This window comes from Chinchilla lanigera, unplaced genomic scaffold (genome assembly GCF_000276665.1).
Source record: "Chinchilla lanigera isolate Chin_1 unplaced genomic scaffold, ChiLan1.0 scaffold00071, whole genome shotgun sequence".
Lineage (NCBI taxonomy): Eukaryota > Metazoa > Chordata > Mammalia > Rodentia > Chinchillidae > Chinchilla > Chinchilla lanigera.
The window spans coordinates 3,960,841-3,981,431 of NW_004955472.1; positions in this window are offsets into that span (position 1 = coordinate 3,960,841).

Here is a 20,591-nt window from a genome sequence, read left to right on the forward strand (position 1 = left end):
ACAAAACAAATTACAGCACTATTCCATCTTATTCCTGAAAGAATGGTTATTAGTAAGAAATGAAGTGATGATTAATGAAGAAGAGCTTCAGAAGGAAAGAAACCCTTCCATATGTTGGTGAGAATGTGAGGCAGCACACCCAGCAGGAGAATCAGCATGGATATTCCTCAAAAACTAAAACTAGAAATTCCATTTGACCAAGGTATTCTTCCTCTAGGTATCTCCCCAAAGAGTTAACGAGACTGTATTACAGTGACATACGCATACGAGTGTTTATAGCGGCAAAATTCACGAGCTAAATCTTAGAAGCAGCCTAAAACCGCAAAACCTTGCAATCGTCTGGATTAGGTCCCATTTTTAGTTTTATTTAATAGCAATTTTAGGACCACAAGGCTGAGCACAGACAAAAAGCCAAAACAAAGTAACTCTGGATTAATGTGAGGATTAAGTTAGCTAAGCAGAGGAAAATGCCTTGTAAACCACAATACACCATATATGCATTTTACTCTGAAACTCTTGCTACTGTGTTATTCATAGTCTATACGGTAGGGTTCTCAGTTTAAATATCACACACCGACTATGGATAAAAGCACTATAATACTAAAACATGATAGCTAATTACATAAGTTTATTCGACCATGAAATTACTTTGTTAATACATAAAGGAACAGATCTGTTATGTGTGTTCTAGCAAATGAATACATCTGTATAAATAGTGACCTTCACGGGATATTTCATTTATTTCTTCATTCTTTTCCTAATAAAATAATATTTGCAGATATAACTCTCTTTATCATTTGTAAACACAATAAAATTCATCTAATTTCACACCCCTGGTCAAGGACAATAATGATGAAACATGACACTTAATTCAGAGTACAAATAAGGAAAGTAAATGCTGCTACTGTGGGTAGAATAGCTGTTTTTCTTTTATTTTAATTACTAGTACCAAACCATTACCCTAAAAATGGGAGAGATCAGTACAATGCTGTTTGTAACCTAACATATTCCCTTGTGTCTTCCTTTGAATTACTTTATTAATTGCCTTGCTGCCTCAGTGGAATGCTTTCATGCACCAGAAACCTTTATAAAATTGTAGATAATATTTAGATATATCATGTAGAACGTGGGCTATGGAACACAAAGCCCTTGGGAGAGTTTCTATTAAAATTTAAGAAAATTGGCAGTAATTAAATCCTTTTGTTTTACTATTGACTTCCTGTATCCTTTGCTTTTCATAAAAACTGCAAATTTGAAGTAATTTTTTTAAGTAAAACATTAAATACTCTATTAGTAGTCTTTGCAAATTATGAGATGAAGAGAAAGCATAGCAAAAAATAGTTACTTCCTCCTAAATCTGTGACACTCCTCTGTCAGAGCTGGCCTGATCTCTTTATCCTTCGTGGCCTAGAATTTGTTTCTGTTCACTTTTGCTTTTCAGTATCTCGTGATGACAGGCAATAGTGAACACAGAACAGTGTTTTGCCCACCATCAAAGAAGTAACGACTGGGAGAAACGATTCAATTGCTAAGAGAGAACAATGTGTGTGGAAGAACTAATTTATTTGGAAAAATAGCAAACGGAAATGCAGAAACTAAGAATAAAGGTCTAAAGCAGACGTGGGAATTTGGTAGAAGCTGGGCGGGACTTGACGATGCTGAGAAAAGGAGGGGGTCCATGCAAAGGCAGAACTTCTGCTGGGAAAAAGAAACCATGTATTTATCCAAATTTTATTTCTTGAACAGTGGCAGTTTTGAGATTTTGAAAAACGAAGAGGGAATTCAGAAGCACTGTAACCAGCAGTGGTGATGTATTCTGTAATCTTAGCATTTGGAAGGCTGAGGCAGGAAGGTCAGCAATTTGGGGCCAGCTTGGAGTTTGAGGTTAGCCTAGACTAAGTGCGAAGCCTCCGTCTAAAAACAAAAACAACAACGACAGTAACAAATCTGTAAATACTCATCGAACATTGCATGTTTGTTGGCAGAGAGACCACAAGGAAACTTGTGCTAAAATCCATGGGCTCACTACTGTGGGAAAGAAGGATACTTGTCATTTTGTTATAATCAAAAAAAGTGACAGTTTTTAGGCTCTGAGGTTAAGCCAAACAGTATTTGAAGTACTTCCATATTTTATGATCTTCAGTATTCACATCAACTTCATGAAAGAGTTCCTAAGTATTCTTCTTGTAGATAAAAAAAATTAGTAGTACAACACCTACCAACTAAGAAAGGCCCAGGTCTGCATGGATTCGCTGCTGAATTCTCCCACACTTCAGGGAATACCTAACACCAATTCTCCTCAAGCTTTTTAATAAAATTGAGAGGGAAATATGCACAAATACTAGGATTGTTTTTTACATATTTATAACATGATCTCATTTTTCAAAACACACAAGGAAATGAATAAATGCATGAGAATGTAAAGTGGATACTTTTGAAACATTAAAGTATATGTACTTTTATGAAGTTTTCCTCTTATAAATTTGTACATTATATTAAAGCAATAATTTACAAAGGCAGAAAAGAAGGATAAAACACAACTGGAATTCAAATTTAAGTTGTCTAATACATACATATTAACATCAAACTTGTAGAGCAGTGTTATATGCCTTAGGGGAGGTGGCTGTAGTTAGCATCGGACTGACACTCATTGTGTGCTAATAGCTGTGGTTTGTTTTGTGAGGTGGTAGTGTGATAGTGGGGGAAGGGCAGGAATAAGATCAGTGGCAGTACTTTGGGAACAACAGAAGCAAGCATAAATATAAAAGTAGTAGTCACAGTAGCGGTATATGGAAAAGTCAGAAATATGGAGATTGTTTAGTGTATTACAAATGTGATACATGCTTAAAAATACAATCAGAGGTGGCATATTAGAAATATCATTCACGATTATGACCTCTAGATATCTGACTGACATTGACGTTTCCTCATCTGTAAGACAGGATGTATAATACTATACTTATTTTCATGATTTGATCTTCTCATGTAAGAATGAAACATTATAGTGTGTGACATGCATCTAAAATAAGACCGCACAGCATAAGAAAATAGTTTTATTTTCTTTTGTTTCTTTAAAATATGTTAAAACTGACTTTTTTCATGAAGTAATGTTCACCATTTCTCTGTTAAAAATGCCCTTGTGGATGTTTTTCTTCAGTGTTTGACAATTTAGACTATTAAACAGTAATGTATATTTGTGATAAATACTAAATACATTTATCTCAGGTGACCGGTCCACAGGCATATCACATCTCAAGCCTTTGCCTCCCCTTCCCCTCCCTTTTCTCTTGCCTTCCTTCATTTCCACAGTCGACCTCCCTGTTTTGTTCTGACACAAAGACAGACATACGGATCAGAACAGAGCTGCGGATGTCGGAGCAGCCCCAGGAACATCCAGTCGTCCGATAGCTGATGAAGGAGAAAACCTAGACTGACACTTTTAAAGCATTCCGTCATATCCTCTGTCCTTTTCTTCCTCATGGTTTTCGGTGTGTATCTTTCTCCTAACAAATGGTGATATCTTCCAAAGAGGCTGACAGGATCAACTTAGCATCCTAAAATAAACAAAACACGAGTTCAAAGCCACAAAATGACATCAAGTCAGTATCAAAACTGGCCACTGAAGAAACTGATTCAGAAATACAGAAGAGTTATGTAACAATGACAGTTGCAGGAGATATTACACACTTCCTAAAGAAAATCTAGAACTTCTAATGAAATGGAAACAACAGTTTTCCTGACACAGGTTGATAATTAATAAATTTGGAAAATCTAGTTACAACCTTGAAAGGGAAAAATGGTGTTTGATAAGAAATGATTAAAAATAAAAGTTATTAAGTTTATGAAAAGCAAAACAGATGCAAAATTTGTAAGTCAAGCCCTGAAAATCACTGGACTTCTGGAGTAGAAAATATATGATTTTAAAAACTTCCTCAACACACCCACTTTTTTCCTCTAGCCATTGATATAGGGACCATCTATATCTGGGTAAAACCTGACAGTATCCCATATTAACAGAACTTTAATCATGTTTCTATACCAAAGCTTTCTCTTTCTAATTCCATGAAAGCTATGGAAATCCATCAACTGATTTTAGCACCTGCCCAAATCTGGAGTTTTCAAGGGTAAGATCTAAACACAGTGATATGAAAAATGGATAATGTACATTTGTGTTTTTGTTCCAGATGAAAACTCGGGGTGCCCTAGACAGTTTTCTTAAGATTTTCCTCAGTGAAATTATTTCCCTTTGCTCCCCACCCCCACATTCAATAATAAATCTTTCTTCAATTCACTCTTTCAGTCCTCAATCACTTCCTGAAATAATCCTCCTGCAGGCGAGCATTTGTCTACAACTCATCAAGAAACATAGACATAGTATTAGGTGGAGACGGTGAGCACAGTGGGCCATTTGGATGAGAGTCTAGATCCAGAACATTCACTGATCAGTGAGGAGAAGCCTGTGCTTGGGAACTGACAAATTCCGACCCATGGAAGTATAAAAACATTCAAGAAACTTATGAAATGTTAATATTCATCACTCATGATAGACTAGAAACCTGCACAGGTGGAACCTGCTGCTCTGGCTGTTTTTATAAAGTGGTATTAAATAAAATTAAGCAAAGGTGTTTTCTCTTTTTAGTTGTATTGAGGTACAATTTATATTCAAAATATTACATGTATGTCATGTACATGGAATACACTTTGATGAATGTATTCTGCTGTCATAATGAAGATACTAAATGCATCCATAACCTCTAAAAATGTTCTCCAGGTCTTTTGTGCTTCTCTTTCTAGAAAAGAATGCTTGTCGTGAGATTTATCTTTTTCTTAGCTCTTCAAGTGGTCAGTGATAATTTAAGGACTGTGGCAATGGCAGAATTTTTTTAGTACCTTTCGAAGCTTTGAAAAAAGAAAACAAGTCTTTATGAGAATTATTAAGTCAAATCTCAACCTGAGGATGCATAAGAGTACTTTATCTTCTGCTATTTGGTTTGTATGACACTACCAAGGACAACAGAGCTGTGGAAGAGCCAGAACACACGGTCAGAACAGGTTTATCCAGCCAAATTCAGCAAAGAAAGAATGGGATTTTATGACTTGGAATGTAGACATTGTGGCAGAAGAAGTTGAGGATGTTTAAACCTCAGATTTGCCAGATGTTTCAACAGAGAAGCCTCAATTTCTAGATCAGATCAGCTTCCCCTGTCCTAGACTCCACAAGACCTTCATCTGTGCTACATAGGTCACTAACTGGTAGGTGTCATTCACAATGGTGCTGTCTCTATTCCTTGCCTCCATATCAATAACTAGAAACACATTTCTTAAATTAAAAGTAGTACAGTCCTTGCTATTTCAAAAATGGCTTCCTCACTGAAATTATTGCTTCAATATGGATGTCTCCTATGAAATGGCAAGATTGTTACATGTACTGCTGATGCAAGCGCTACTGGCAAGACCAAAGGAACACCTCCGGAGGGCTCCAGAGAGGACCGGATCTGGACATCACGGAGCCGAAGGTGAGAAAAGGGGATGTTTAACAGCGCAATGTTTACCATCTAGGTCTTTCCAGTACATTCGGTGTGACATGTCAATGCATCACATGTACTGATTAAACAGTAAGAGAAATTTAAGAGACTACCTAGACTTGGTTTATAATGAAAAAAATGAATAATTTAAAATTCAGTGGTTATTACTCAAGTATATTGGGGAGCAATGCATGTGGACATATTCTTGGGTTAAAGGGAAACTTTACCAACATTTAAAATAATATGTGTTCCTCTCCGACAACCCTAGAAGAATTGGCATAAAGGTGAGAAAAACAACCAAAACTGACCAAATTTTGCTTCAGTAATGGGGTAGTGTATACACAGTCAAAATGTTCAGTTCCATTCCTAGCATATGTTGCATTTATTTCATGAATTTGGCTCAAAAAACAAAAAAATGAATGTCATAGTTATAAAGATTTATATTCTAGTTTGAAAATTTGAATATCAATTTGGAGACATGTCATTCTTCCACTGTAAAATATTGATTGTGAGAGAAACATTAAAATTTCTGTGTCATTCTTAGAGTTTTATTCCATTTGGAATATTTCTTCATTTCCCTATTTTAGCAATTTTCTGCTTTTACAGAGCCTCAGATTCAGATTATTACATTGTTTTATGCTAACACTCATCTATATGCTTCTACGCTCTGTAATTCTGTCAAATTTTAATGTATTTCTTATTTGCTGCAGTGATCCTGTAGATTTTTTTCACTCATCTAATAACCATTGCTGAAGTGTAAATCAGAATACTTCATTAACCTCCCAAATTAACAATTATCTGTAGAATGTGCAGCACCATTGTTAATTCAACAGCCCTGGCCCATTGCTGTCCATCTCTGACCTGCCTAGCTGTAGGGATGAGAGCCTGCAGCATGTAATGTTGATTCCTCTCATTTGCTGATTCGATGACTATCATGCTGATCAGTACACGGAGAAGGGTTTCAGCATCACAGTAGTTAAGACAGATGGTCTCTCCCCTCAGGTGTCTCAGGAGGCAGTCCATGTGCATTTACATGAATGCTAAGCAGTATCCACCCTTCTCCACATAAGAGTTTTAATACAGTCCAGACTGATGATGCTTTACTATGCTGTCTACATCAGATGTAGCCAAAAGTTCATTGTCTTAGAAACAAATTTCATCTGGAATAAAAGCAGAAGTGGTGTTGAGTGACATTAAGAAAGCATTAACAGTTACAATGCTCTTAATTCCTGCTGTAAAACTGAATAACTAGCTATATTCCAGTACTCTGTGAGCTATTCTTCATAGAGTATTTAGTGTACAACTTGACACGGTAATATTCAATAAGCTTTAGCAGTTATCCCCATTACAACAATAAGGTAGAATTTCCGACAGAGAATTGTTTCTATTTTAAAAATTATAAAACAACTAGAAAATTTCAGTATCATATATTTTAATGCCCACAAAGAGCTACTGGCTCAAAAAAAAGTCAAGCATTAAATTTCAGAGAGACACAAGTATTTTCTAAAACCCAAGAATAGTGATTCTTTTCTCTTTTTAGTGTACACTGAATCTTGACCATGGCAACGTAGAAGCGCAAGCTTACCAAATGTAAAAGGACACTTCTGGGTGAAAGACCAACCAATGGAATATTTAATAATCACTGGAACTAATGTGGTGGATGTAGGGACCTGGGAGCTCAAATCCAGTACCACTGTTATCTGCCTACTAGATCCTTTTTCTGGGGAATTTTCTGAAAGCAATTTTCTGCTTTAATAGAAGAAAGGCTGGAGGATGAATTTAAAACAGTTGGAAAATTTTGAAGTCCTGGAGTATATGCATCACTATACACTGCCGGAAAGAGCATTATATCTCATTCTCAAGAAATATAAAACTAAAGTTTAACCAGCACAGACTTAGAAATCAGAAAGAGAGAGAAAAAACTAAAGTGCCCAAACATACACTTAATTTAGAAATGAGGAAAACCAATAAGATGTCTGCCATAATGTCAAATACTCTTATATGTTGAGACAGAGAAGAACAAAGAAAGAGAACAAAGCAGCAGAGATTTCTGGAAATAAAAAAAACATAAAAGAATCTCCTAAATTTATTTAACATAGATTTCCATAAGCTAATTTAATTTCATGCAAGTTTAATACAAAACCTACACCCTGATTATACCATAACTAAATGCTTCCTAGAAGTGCAAGAAATTTAAAATATAACCTGAGAATGAAAAAAAGTTGATAATTCATAGTAATTGGATGTAAAATATTAAAATGTCAGATGTTATCAGCACAGCTAATGAAATTCGGAGATCAGAAGAAAATAGAATGACACCCTTAATGAACATTTTAAGAAGGGAAGAGAAGAGGAGAGAAGAGGAGAGAGGAGAGCAGTGAAGAGGGTAAAGAAGAGAAGGAAATAAAAGAAAACCTAGCTATGAAAAAATATGGCTGGTGGAAAGATATCTGGAAAAATAGTAGCTGAAAAAACTTACTACTTTTAGACCTATGCTGGAAAAAACATAAAATATTTTCTTAGGTTGTAAAGGAGCACAATTTATAAGAAAATATGAAGAAAATGATAAATATAAATTAAATAAAAATGTGTAATAAAATTTTGAAAGATAATTTAAAGCAGGAATCTTGCTGCAGACCTCTCCGGAGCTCCACCACAGCCTGTACTGTCAGGGGAAGAATGGCTTCCAGGGAGTCTTCCCCCAGGTATTGTGCAACGTCCTCCTGGTTTACAGCTTCTGAAAGGCTCTCATGACCCCAGTCCAATAATAACAAGGTAATATAAGATTTATAATTTAACTAAAAATCTATTTTACTATGTAACTATGAATAATTGATTGGTAGATTGAACAAAAGATATTTTTATTCACTGACTATTAAAATACTAATTCAGACGGACTTTTGTTAGTGATATAAGTTCACAAGTGTTAATGAAACAGTAGAACTAGAGAAAGCAATGTTGCCTTAAAATGAGAGGGTTTTGAATGCTTTCGTTACGAAAAAATAATGTTCAAAGTGATAGACATCTTAATCATCCTTATTGTATCACCACAATGAATTCTTATATTGAAACAACATATTTTAGCTCATGAGTGTGTAAAATTATCATGTTAATGAAAGAAAATTATAGAGCTGGACCTGATGGCACACGCCTGTAATCCTAGTTCTGTGGAAGCTAAGGCAAACAGATCATAAGTTGGAGCCCAGCCTGGGCAATTCAGCAATTTAATGAGACCCTCTCTCAGAATATAAATATTTAAAAAGGGCCACATACTGCTCTGTGCAAGAAGTCCTTTAAGTTCAATCCATAGTAAAACACACGCACAATCTATCTATCTATCTATCATCTATCTATCTATCTATCTATCTATCCATCTATAATATATATACACTATATGTAATATATATTATATTATATATATTCCAGGGTATGTATTCATACCATTCCCATATGTCAAAAGAAGAGAACTTAGAAGCAGAGAAACCTTTTTGTAGTTCAGTAGTTCTCAGAGGTTAGTTATGGGGAGAAGTCTCACTAGTTGAGGAAAGGGAAACCCGTTTGAGGAGCATCAAGAATCCAAAGCCAGAACATGCTTTTCACCAAACACTGGTGAGCAAGCTTTTTAAATTCAGTTTTGGAATAAGAGGACTACCATGAGAAGCGTTAGTTCAGTTAACAGGGGAGGAGGGATAACAGCGCTGCAGATGCCCAGGTTCTGAGAAGCAAGAACAGTGCGGAAGAGGGGAGCAGCTCATGCCTCTCCACAGTCGGAGGAAGGAATGGGAAGGGAAATATCCAGTCACGGTCAGAACAGATCCCGACGGTAGCCACGCAGAGCGTTCATGGATTCTGTTTCTTTGCTAGAATGGCAATTTTCCAAAGTTTAAAAGGAACAGAATTTAGAGAATAATTCCTTCTTTTCATGATTATTCCCTTCATTTTTAGCAAATAAAGTAGAACATTAAGTGAAGTGAAATATGAGTAGTGAAGTGTTCACTGAATTTAAAATTTAATGTGCATGAAACTAGATGATTTTTACATGATACAATTTCCCATAAGGTAGTTGAAAAATAATGCCCACTTGATTGAAATCAATGTAAGTTGTAAACCATCTTCAAAATCACTCTAATTTAAAATACTAAAATGAAACTAAGTTACTATGGTGAAATATTTGATGCCACAATCATCTATTTCCATGACTTTTTTTAACTTCAGTTTGTAAATTTTTCACGTCATTGTCCACCTTGATAATATATTGCCATATCAGCCGGCGTTTCTAATGCTGTAAGGTGTTTTCAGTTAAAGAACGGTCCCTCATCCAGACTGCACTTGGATCTGGGAAGTTTAAGGTTGCAAAACCTCGTGCAGTTTTTGATGCAGGAGGAGCATGTATTCTAAGAGGTGGAAGGAGGGGAGAAGGGAAGAAGATGATGAAAAAGTTTAAGATACGTGATGCTCATGCACCAAATCCTGAGAAGGAATGTAATCATTATGTACTGCAAGTGTGTGTTAACAAAAACCCTGGAAAATTACTCTAGATTTTATGGGGAAAAGATGGAATATATGTGTTCAAAGTGAAGGGGATTGTGAAGGGGATTAATACCAATGTGTTTTATCCTATAATAACTTATTAAAAATTTAAACATTACTGTATGTGTTGATTATCCCTTTTAACAGAGCATCTAGTATGTGTGTATCTAGTTGCATGAGTAATGTTCGTGTCTCTGAGTGTGACGATTTGCTTGCAGTATGTCCTGTGTAACAAAAGCACCCAGTTGGAGATACTTGGAGGCCAGCAAGATTTTTTTCTATACCATCTGGGTGAAATGTATTTTCTTGTATTTGTGTGTTATGCTGTTTTCCTGAATTTCCAAAAAGGAAGGAAGTATATTTTCAAAGGGAAAATAATTTGAATGTAGCTATATTTTAAAAATTAAAGTACTAATATTTAGAAAACTTTGTATATTTTAAATGCTGAATTTGAATTGAGATTTTGAATCTCTTTTTTCTTTTTGCCAAAGTATCATTGAAGAAAATAGGCATTACCCTTTTAGTTTTCTTCAAGGCTTATATTTATTTAAGTTTGGTAGTTCCATTTTGGTTAATACAAATGTTCAAAGCCAAGCTATTAAATAAATCATTGTTTGGCACCAAAAAGCATAAGTAGAAAAGTAAATTTAACTCATATATACTTTAATGCATTTACAACTCAAATTTTATAAGATGCTTCTGTAAATGTAATGTAAATTAACTATTAATTTAAGTACAAAAATCTTCATGAAACATTATTTGTTAGTGGGAATTTTGTGAAATTTTAACATATAACCTTGTAACTTTGCATACGTAAAATCTGTAATAAAATATTAACTGAATATATGAAGGTATGTTTGATCATTTTTATTACTACAATTCACATTTTTAAAACTTGAAAACAATGTAAGTGTATATAATTATGAGGCTACATAAAAAATATTATGATATGTATACATAAATTACTAAAAGTAAGCAGGCTGGGCTGGGGATACAGCTCAGCAGCACAAGCGCCTGCCTGGAAAGCGCAAGGTCCTGAGTTCGATTCCCGGTACCAAAAAACAATACCTCAATGTCAGCAGGCTACACGCACAGTATATTGATACACAACCATGCCCATCTCTAATAGCAGAGTCACTGACCAGTAAAACAAGCACTGATCTCACTTTGTTACAGAAGGTACTTGTAACTGTCGGTGCTCTTAGAAATGCAGACAGACAGGAAGAGAGAGAGAAGGCAGAAATAAGCTCAAAAGAGCACAGATGAAAGGACGGACGAGAGAGGAAGAGCAGCGTAAAGGACAATTGACCGAGGCAAGCCACAGGGTCTGGAGAGGGTGTTATCCGCTGGCCTGAGAATGGCCTTCACTCACGCTTTTGTCTTTATGAGTTAGCGCGTCTGACAATTTTACAGGGTAAATACATTACTTTAATACTGAAAAGGTAAAGAATTTAACCATAACATTTAAAAAGTCAAACACAGAAAGACAAAACACATAGAATGAAGCATGGCTGACTTCAACATACACACAAAATGAAAATCAATCTGATATTACAAATGAAAGAGTTCAAATACACTCTCTCTCACAGACAACAAAATACAAATAGGAGAATATGTCTCAGCCTATATTTGGGAACTAAAAAAAAATAAATTAAAATACTGACTAGATTTAAAATATTCTCTAAATTAGCAAATACTCTTTGAAATACAATAGTGGTGATAAGAATTTTCATAGATCTCTGTAGCATGTGCTATGTTTTAAATTCAGGCATCCTTTGAGAGCTAATTTTGTGATACACATAAAAAGAGTCATAACAGTTTTGCTTAAAGAGTCAGAGTTGCTTAATTTTTTCATATGGAAATGTACAGAAATACATTTGATGTAAAAATGTAGTTTCATTTAGAAATGTATTTCACATAGAAATGCATTCTTAATTCCTTAAGAATTACAGACTAAGATTTATTTATAATGTTCCTAATACATATATTTTGGGCCAGGGATATAGCTCAGTGGCACAGTGCTTGCCTGGCAAGTGTGAGATCCTGAGTTCGATTCTCAATATCAAAAAAAAAAAAAAATCAGAGGCATATATATATATATTTAAAGCCTTACATTTTCTACAGAATGAAGATGACTGAATAAAAAAGTCATATGGAGAGATTATATAATCTGTTAATCTTAAAAAATGTTAAATATCATCATGGAAATCTCAAAGAACAGTCAAACAAGAAAACAATGTAAATGATTTAAATAACAAGTTTCCCATATAGACTGTGTGTGTGTGTGTGTGTGTAAATGTGCGTGTGTGTGTGCCTGCATGTGTGTGTGTGCATATGTCTGTGTGTGCATATGTGCATGTATGTGTGCTATTTAAGGAATTTGGACATGCTCTTCCCTCACTTTTTCATTATTAAAATAATTATCATATATCAGTAATAATTTGCAAATAGCTGTTCGTATAGATCACCTCAAGCTAACTGAATGTCATTTTTGCTGATACTGAAAATGTCCTTACCATCCTTTTACTCAGTATGCTAGCTAAAAGTTAGGTATTTCTGAACAACACAATTCTGCTGATAATCAACACATTTTTATATGAATGTATTGATGATTCATTCATCTCCAATACAGAGTCAGCATGACAAAATTTTTAAAGAGCTGGTAGGAAACTAATTTGGGTCTAAGTCCCTATTCTGAGTATTTGGATCTATGGAGCCTTGCCAAGTTACTTACTCCCTGTACCTTCCTTTCTTTAAGTATAAAATGAGATGATACATAAGTATGCATTACAGTATTATGAGAAAGGAAAATTTTAAAATGTTTAATAATGCTTAGTTGCCCTTACTTTAGATTTGTGTTTGGTGGGAATACCCAGAATATACCCTCTTCATAAATTATTAGGGTAGGTTACAATATTAGTAACTATACTTCCCATTTTGTACATTTGCTCTGTGTACTGATTTGTCCTATATTATGGCAACTTTGTGTTCTTTGTCCTGCATCTTCCTTCTGCCCTATGCCTGGAGCCACTATTTATTCTGCTAATAAAGGACAGATATACTATCAACAACCCATATACACATTACAGATAAACAGGGAAGAACTACAACAGGTCGCTCTTCAGGAACACGCAAGCTAATAAACAAAGAATAGCTTTAAAGAAAAAGAAGAAAAATGTATTCACCTAGGTTTCTCTATACAGTGAAAACATCTATTAAAAATGAAGGACAGGTCTGAGACAATACCCAGAAGTGTATTGTCACACAAATATCCTCCAGAAATCTGCCAGAAGACAGTGTTTAGTCAAAAGGAGTACGATCCCAGACAGAATACTTGTATGTACACAGCGTCGTAGAGAACACTCTTCATGCGCTTCCTTGACTTCAAAGATTCGTCACTACCAATCAGTTCTGTCCCTTGAAATCCACTGCAGCCCTCCCTGGGCCCAGGTCTGAGGCCTTCTATGCTGTTTTCTTTCAAGCCGTTCTCATTTGGTTCTTTGGGGTTGCAACTCATTTCTCAGAATGTCCCTCTCAAGTGACCTCAAGACCCCTCCAAGATTCCAACAAAATACCCCCTCTTATTGCATCAAATATAATAAAGCTACCATTGTTTAACTTTCTAAGAAATGTGCAAAAATGGTTTTGCTGAAAACAGGCCCACTTAATAGCAGCATATAAAGCACTCAGAGTTCATCTTGCAAATATTGAAGGTGTTTCACGAAGAATTTATGAGAATAAAGTTGAAACTTTGATATCTGTTTCATGGAATACTTAATTTTTTATCTTAGGCCTGGAACAAGACTTGGCCTCCACATCTATAAAGCAGTAACAGTAAATTTTAGGGACTCTCGTCTTAGTCTCTTTTTGTGCTACTGTGATGAAATACCCGACGCGGTTCATGTATAAAAAGGATTTATTTTCTTGCTGTTTTGGAGGCTGGTTCACCACAGCTTCTAAGATGCTGCCTTACTGGTGTTGCCTGCAGAGAAGAGGAATGCCGTGCCCTCACTGGGTGAAAGGCAGAATCTCCAGCTAGCAGAGCGCCATGGTAAATGTCTTTTACAGGGACTCTGATCTCTCCTGCTAGGCAGAAGCCTTCCTGGCTGAATCACCTACTGAAGGCTCTGCCTGCTCGCGCTGTCCCATCGGTGAGACCTGACTTTGGAGCCAGGCACACTCAGACCCCAGAGTTCCTCAGAAAGTCTGCTGCTCTCTGGTTTTGTTTATCCATTACTCTCTCTCTAGTGTTAGAATTTCAAAGAGTAAATGAATTCAACAATTATTAAATGCAAAGCATCAAACACTTTTTGAATAGTGACTAGCAATTGCTGTGCACTATATATTCATCACCATCTATTTTAATTTTATAAAGGTAGTAGACTTGGATTACCGACCAAATGAACGAGGCTCCAGAGAAGTATGCAATCCCTTCCACGGGGTGAGGACACAGCAGGAAGGTGTGAGCCGTGGCCAGACACCAAATTAGCCTTCACCTTGGAATTATAAGCCTCCAGACATTTAAAAAATTTTAAATTTCTGTTTTTTAAAACCATGAAGTTTATGATATTTTTATATAAACCAGAGAATGACAGCTATTAACTATGATTTTTTCTTATGAACTGTACTAGGCAAAACCTATTATTTTCTTTCAAAAATATGTATCTTCAACTGGAAGTCACAGGCTAGCAACACAATCATATAAAGTTCAAGAAATAATTCATTGAAATGATTTTCATTCAATCTCAGTTTCTACTAATTTACAGGATTTTTATACATGTGTACACATTTGAATAAAATATACCAAATAGTTTGGTAAAGTTAGCTACATGGGACTAGCTAGGTTCTTAAGTCAATTTTTGTCTCCTAAAATAGTTGTTCATTTATGAACTACCAACTAGAAGATGTGATGCCTCTTTTGGAAAATGTACTCCTGAGTATAATATCAAACAGTACTGTGCTTTTTATTAAATGCTTCATTAAAGTTATCCTATGCTATTCCTATCTATCATCTATCTATCTACCTATCTATCTATTTATCTATCTATCTACCTAATTTATAGACACTTCTATATAGCTTTATTAAGATCTGTGAGACTATTTCTGTGTATTTTCATGCATGAAACCTATAAATATGTACATACACTATAAGCCATATATGTGTCGGTGGACTTTGGCCTTTACTCAGGTTCATGTCAGTGCTTTTTTGTGCACACACCAGAGTTATGAGTATTTTTGTATGGAACCGGTCAGCGTACACGTGCTGTATGGACTGGAGGATACAGGTGCACAAGCTCTGCTCCTGTAGTGGATGAGCGTCAGGATACGCACGCTTCGCTGCTCATGCACGGCTGTGGAAATACGTCTGTGAAGCAAAAGGGTCTCGGCATCTGCCCTGCTCACTGTAGCTCTCATTAATTAAAACCATTTACTGTTTCAAAATGTTATCAATCTGACCATTATGTGTTTCAGGTCCATCTGTCTAGTCATGGCAGAGTGTGAGGTTAAAAATCTCAAATAATGAAAAGAAAACCCTGGCTAACAGTGTGGTATAGCTCATCCCGATGTGGAGACGTGCCTTTGGAATTACATTTTGGGTTTGTGATTTAATTTCTGGGCACGATTTAAATACTTGGCAAAACATCTTATACTCAATCCTTTTTGAGGAAAAAAAAAAGTATTTAATTCATGGTTTCTTCCCCACACGGTATTGTTCTCCACTGTGGCATATTCCAGCTGCCTGGACTGATAAAATCTTGCCAAAGCATTTTGCTGTAACTCTTCTTTGCCAAGTAGCGGGATCCAGAAAAAAAGGGTGATGTTACTTTCCACTTTTACATTGCAAGCAGCAGTCATTGTTCGATTGCCCCTAATATGCTGCTAACAAGAAAGCTTAATTTAGTTGGGCAGAAAAACAATGGCTAAGAAAATATTGAAGTTAAAGTCACTTGTTTATATACATAAGAGCTATAATTCACAAGAAAGCAAATAATATTTAAAGCTTGTCTTTTGTTTAGAAATAGAGTAATATTTTGAGAGATGGCTTAAACATAGTAACGTACAGGACAATCCAGAGAACCAACGAACTGTGTGAAATTGCAGGACAAAGTCTTCGAGCATCAAAGCTGGTGTTTGAAGATGGTTGCCTTCAATGAATGTCTTGGAATTGCTCGTTTCAGCTGGTCCCAGAGGAAACCTTCAAAAGGTTTAGTTAAATTCTGGCCACTTTCTGTTTGCTTTGATTCCTGACGCATGGCCAAGTTCAGACATTGGGAAACTGAGGATTTCCCTGCTTTGCTACCAACACACACTGTCCCGGGAAGGACTTGTTTGTTTCTATGCAAGCGTTTCTGCTCAGTGTGACAATGAGAACACACCGGATCGGTCCTCACCATTACGTATAAAATGTCTTTGCAGATCTCTGTACTGTAAAGTGGACATCCTCCGCTCGCTCTTAGATAGGAGGAGGGAGGGCCGCAGAGAACCGAAGTGACTCGCGGAATAGAGCAGCGCCGAGAGCAGACTGGGACTCAGGCTCGGGCCTGTGTAATCAGCTCCCCACCTGTGTGCTCCGCGCGCAGTGTCACGGCTTGCGGCCCTGCTGAGAAAGGAGCTCCTCCTCTGCGTGGGGGAACGCTTCCATGGCTGTAACACGATCGCTCCACAAACTCAAAGTACTGCAAGTGTATATATACAGCAGGGAGGAAGCAGAGGTCAGCGCAACGGAGAAAAGCAGCACAGAACAGGTCAGAGGCCACATCTGGACCAACTGCAACCACACCAGCCGGAGACTTATGAAAGGAAAACCTAGAGGGATACGGCACAGGCCCTTCCTTGGGACTGGCCTGGGTAAGGGTAGTGACGCAGTCGTCGGGAGGCCGGGGGAAGGCCTGTGACTACCCAGGCTTGCAATCTCCCTGCTTGTTTCTGTGCCCACATCTTCGGGACCTTTCGACTTCTTGCAGTCTCTGTGTCTTCCTGACTGAGATAACTTGCAGAGTTGCCTTCAGAGCAGACGACAGAGTGATCAAGCCGTTGTAAGAAGCCGGATGTACGCAGCAAGAGGTGAAAGAGAGCCTGCTACTGCTCAGCAGGGTTTAAGAGAGTTCGAGGCGACCATCTGGGAACAAAAGGCGCCCCGCAGATGGCAGGGAAAGGGTCCAGATCCCCGAAAGAAGATGTTGGACCCGTTCAGGTAGGGTATCAGTCGCTCTTCAGTGGCTGGGACAGAACACCTGATAGCCGCAACTGACAGGAGATGTTTTTAGAAGTTTCAATACATCATCTGCTAACTCCACAGCAGAAACCGGACGGCAGAGAGGCCTGGCCAAGCAAAGCTGCTTAGCTCACGGGGGCCAGAAGCAGAGGGAATAGGAAGAGAGTCAGAGTGAGACACGCATTTCCTAAAGGGACGACCCGAGAGAGCTACCTCTTTGCACTGTGCCCTGCCTCAGCTACGCACTCACGAATGCGTAGATGCGGGTGGAATGAATGCCTACACGATTTCATTGTCCTCTGAAAGCCCCACCCCTGAATGTGAGACTTTTGCGGGTCATTTTAGGTGGAAATCAACAGTAAATGTTTGAAAGTTATTCTTCTATTACCTTAATTAGACATACCTTTAAAAGTCTTCTGTAAATAGCTCAATCATGAGAATGGACACCTGGATATAACCCGTAGCTCACTGCGATAAAAAAAGATAAGTCTTACCGACTGAATAAAAGAGAGAGAGAATGAAATGAGATCCAATTCTACGAACAGTTGGTTAAAGAAAGAAAACCAGAAAACAAATACTTGCACAGCAAGGTAAGAGCAATTAGGGTAAACAGAAGAGCATAACACACAGCAAGGAAGACAGACCTCAAGGACGGCAGGGGGCCACACTCCATGACCTTCTCCCAACTCCTGTGTGCGTTAGGAGCGATTATCCACGTGGAGACTGGACTGGTATAGTTTGAGTTACGTGCACTAATTTACTCAATTTTAATTATACCAGAATAGAAGAATTTGTTTTACTCAAACCATTTTTTCCTCACTTAAGGATAAAATACAGCAGCAGAGGCTTCTAGTTCCACAGTTTTTAAGCCAGAGTTTTTCTCCATTTCTCCCTACAGTGACTGAAGAAACATAGATATGCTGACTACTCTCAAAAAATTCGGAAGAGTGCTCTGCATGTGTCTTCAATATAAAGAATTCCTGCAAGTAATAAGGCAGGGGAAATTGGGTAGAGGAATGACCTGATAACAGATACAGCTTTTCCCCACGTGATAAAATAGTGTGGGAGACGGGTCAGGATCGAGAGAAAAATCTCACAAATCTGCAAAAAATTCCAAGCTGAGTAGAAATCGGAAGGGCTTCAGTGACACAGGGACCAGGAAACGGGAACCCTACTTGTGTTTTCAGGGACAAACTGTGTTCTGTGAACCAGTGCTTGTACCTGCAATGAATACTGTGCAGGGTAAAGCGGAGACCCCAGCAGGGAAGCCAACGGGCGGGCCCTCAGGTCAGGGAAAGTTTTTCCCCACTCGCACGGAATGCTTATTGAAGTGGTTCCACAGCCTGCTAACATCATCGCAGACTTACTTCCTCTGAGAATATAATGGATGTCAAGATGGACCGAGCCTCTAAACCAACTGTGCAGCACTGAAGTTGTACTTGTAGACAGGCAACAATGACCCAGGAGTGTGTGGAGCTTTTGTTTGGATTAACTGACGTGAAAGAATGTGCATGTATGTATATACGTTTAGATTTTTCAATACAAAAGTTTAAATGCTAACATTTTAAAGTGATTGCTGGTCATTTTTGGTGGAAACATTACCTTCCTCCTATAATATATTAGAATATGCTCTAGCAATATCTCTACTTGGAGAACATCTTCTTCAGCATTGGAGAAGACATTCTTAAAATTGTATCACCCTTGAGAGAAAAAAGGAAAAAATATGAACATATATACAAAAGATTGCCGAGATAACGGTACTACTAATTTCTATTTTGTTATTGAAAGGAGCAGTGAATGTTTAATTTAATTTTACAGGCCTATATTTGTTTATCTGAGCAACCAATTTGTACCAATATGTAATTCCACAACCATTGTTTATTTCCTGTCACCTTTTCTGAAATTCTGTATTGCTTTTGTTGTTTTTGTGTTGTCTTATTTATGTCCGTGTGTCTGTTAATCTGTTTCGGTTCTTTTATCTTTCAAAGAAAAAGAAAAAAAAATTGGATCACCCTTGAATATAACCTTAGGGTTCACTTTGAGGGCATGATAAGAGGTCTCAAGGTCCTGCCCTCTTCCTCCAGGACAAAGGCTGCATAAACTACGTAAGGCTCAAGTTTGTAAGGTCAATCTCCAGCCCCTTCCTCCTCCTCCACCGTTCCTGGGGCCGATGACCCAGCTGACAGCCCTTGCCTCACACACTGTCGGAGAGGATTCCAGGTGGCATCTGAGGCACCCTCATGCATTTTGCCTGACCTTGATGTTCCCTTTGAATCATAGGAGAGAAACAAACAGGGTCCGAAGATCCACTTATTTCTGGGAATGAGTCGCACCCTATGAGGATACTCGCTTCTGCCTCTCAAGGGTTGGGCCACAGCAGGGCACCTGAAGCCGTTCACGATGAAGACTTCCAGAACTTCTTCCCAAAGCATGAAGCGTGGCTGGATCATTGTATCTGAAGTGAGGGGAAGTATTTGAGAGCATTGATAACAGTGGGACTTTTGCTGGAAATTTTTTAAAAAATTAAGTCTTCGCTTTGTTTTTTATCGTGTACCATATATCTCACATTTCTAAGATATTAGCTGGTGCATATTATGTCTTGAAGAAAAAATTTAAATGGAAAAAAGATTGAGAGCTCTTGAAAATCTTGGATAAATACGTAAATTAAGAATTTATAAGCAAGCCATAGGCAATAAAAACAAATAGAAGAATGTCCAGCTACTCTGGAGGAGAGAAGGAAAGCCAAATACATTAAAGAAGAATAACTTCCTCCTGTCAGGCTAACGCGTCATCTAAGTAATGATAATAGTGCTGCGGCAATGATGCAGCTAATGACAGTAAGTCCATGTCGCAGCTTAGATGATGTCTCGCACAGAGCCCATGAGAGGTGAAGGCTTGCCTGGGTGTCCATGGCCTTCTGGTTTTGAACCTGATACGGCTGGATAGCAAGAACCACCCAGGACTCGGATTGGCACAATTTCACCAGTTCCGAGCCATGTTGTGAAGCACCAGGGGATGGATTTTGCTTGTACTCAGTCCAGAGTTTCTTCCTGGCAGTGGTGTTGTCAGACAGAATGGCTGCATCCTTTTCAGGAAGAGATGTTCTGATCCATTAGTTTATGTGGACTTTTAATTCACTGTGAGAAATATTAAGATCTCAAACACTCCTTGTTTATAGCCTGAGACGATTCTCCTCTACGTAACTGCAAGTTTCTCCTTCATGACACTTTTCCTCTGATGGACTGGATTCTTTGATTCTTTCCCAAGGCGCGCTCCAAGTTTTAGCCACAAGGCCACATTTCTCAACATTATTTTAGAAA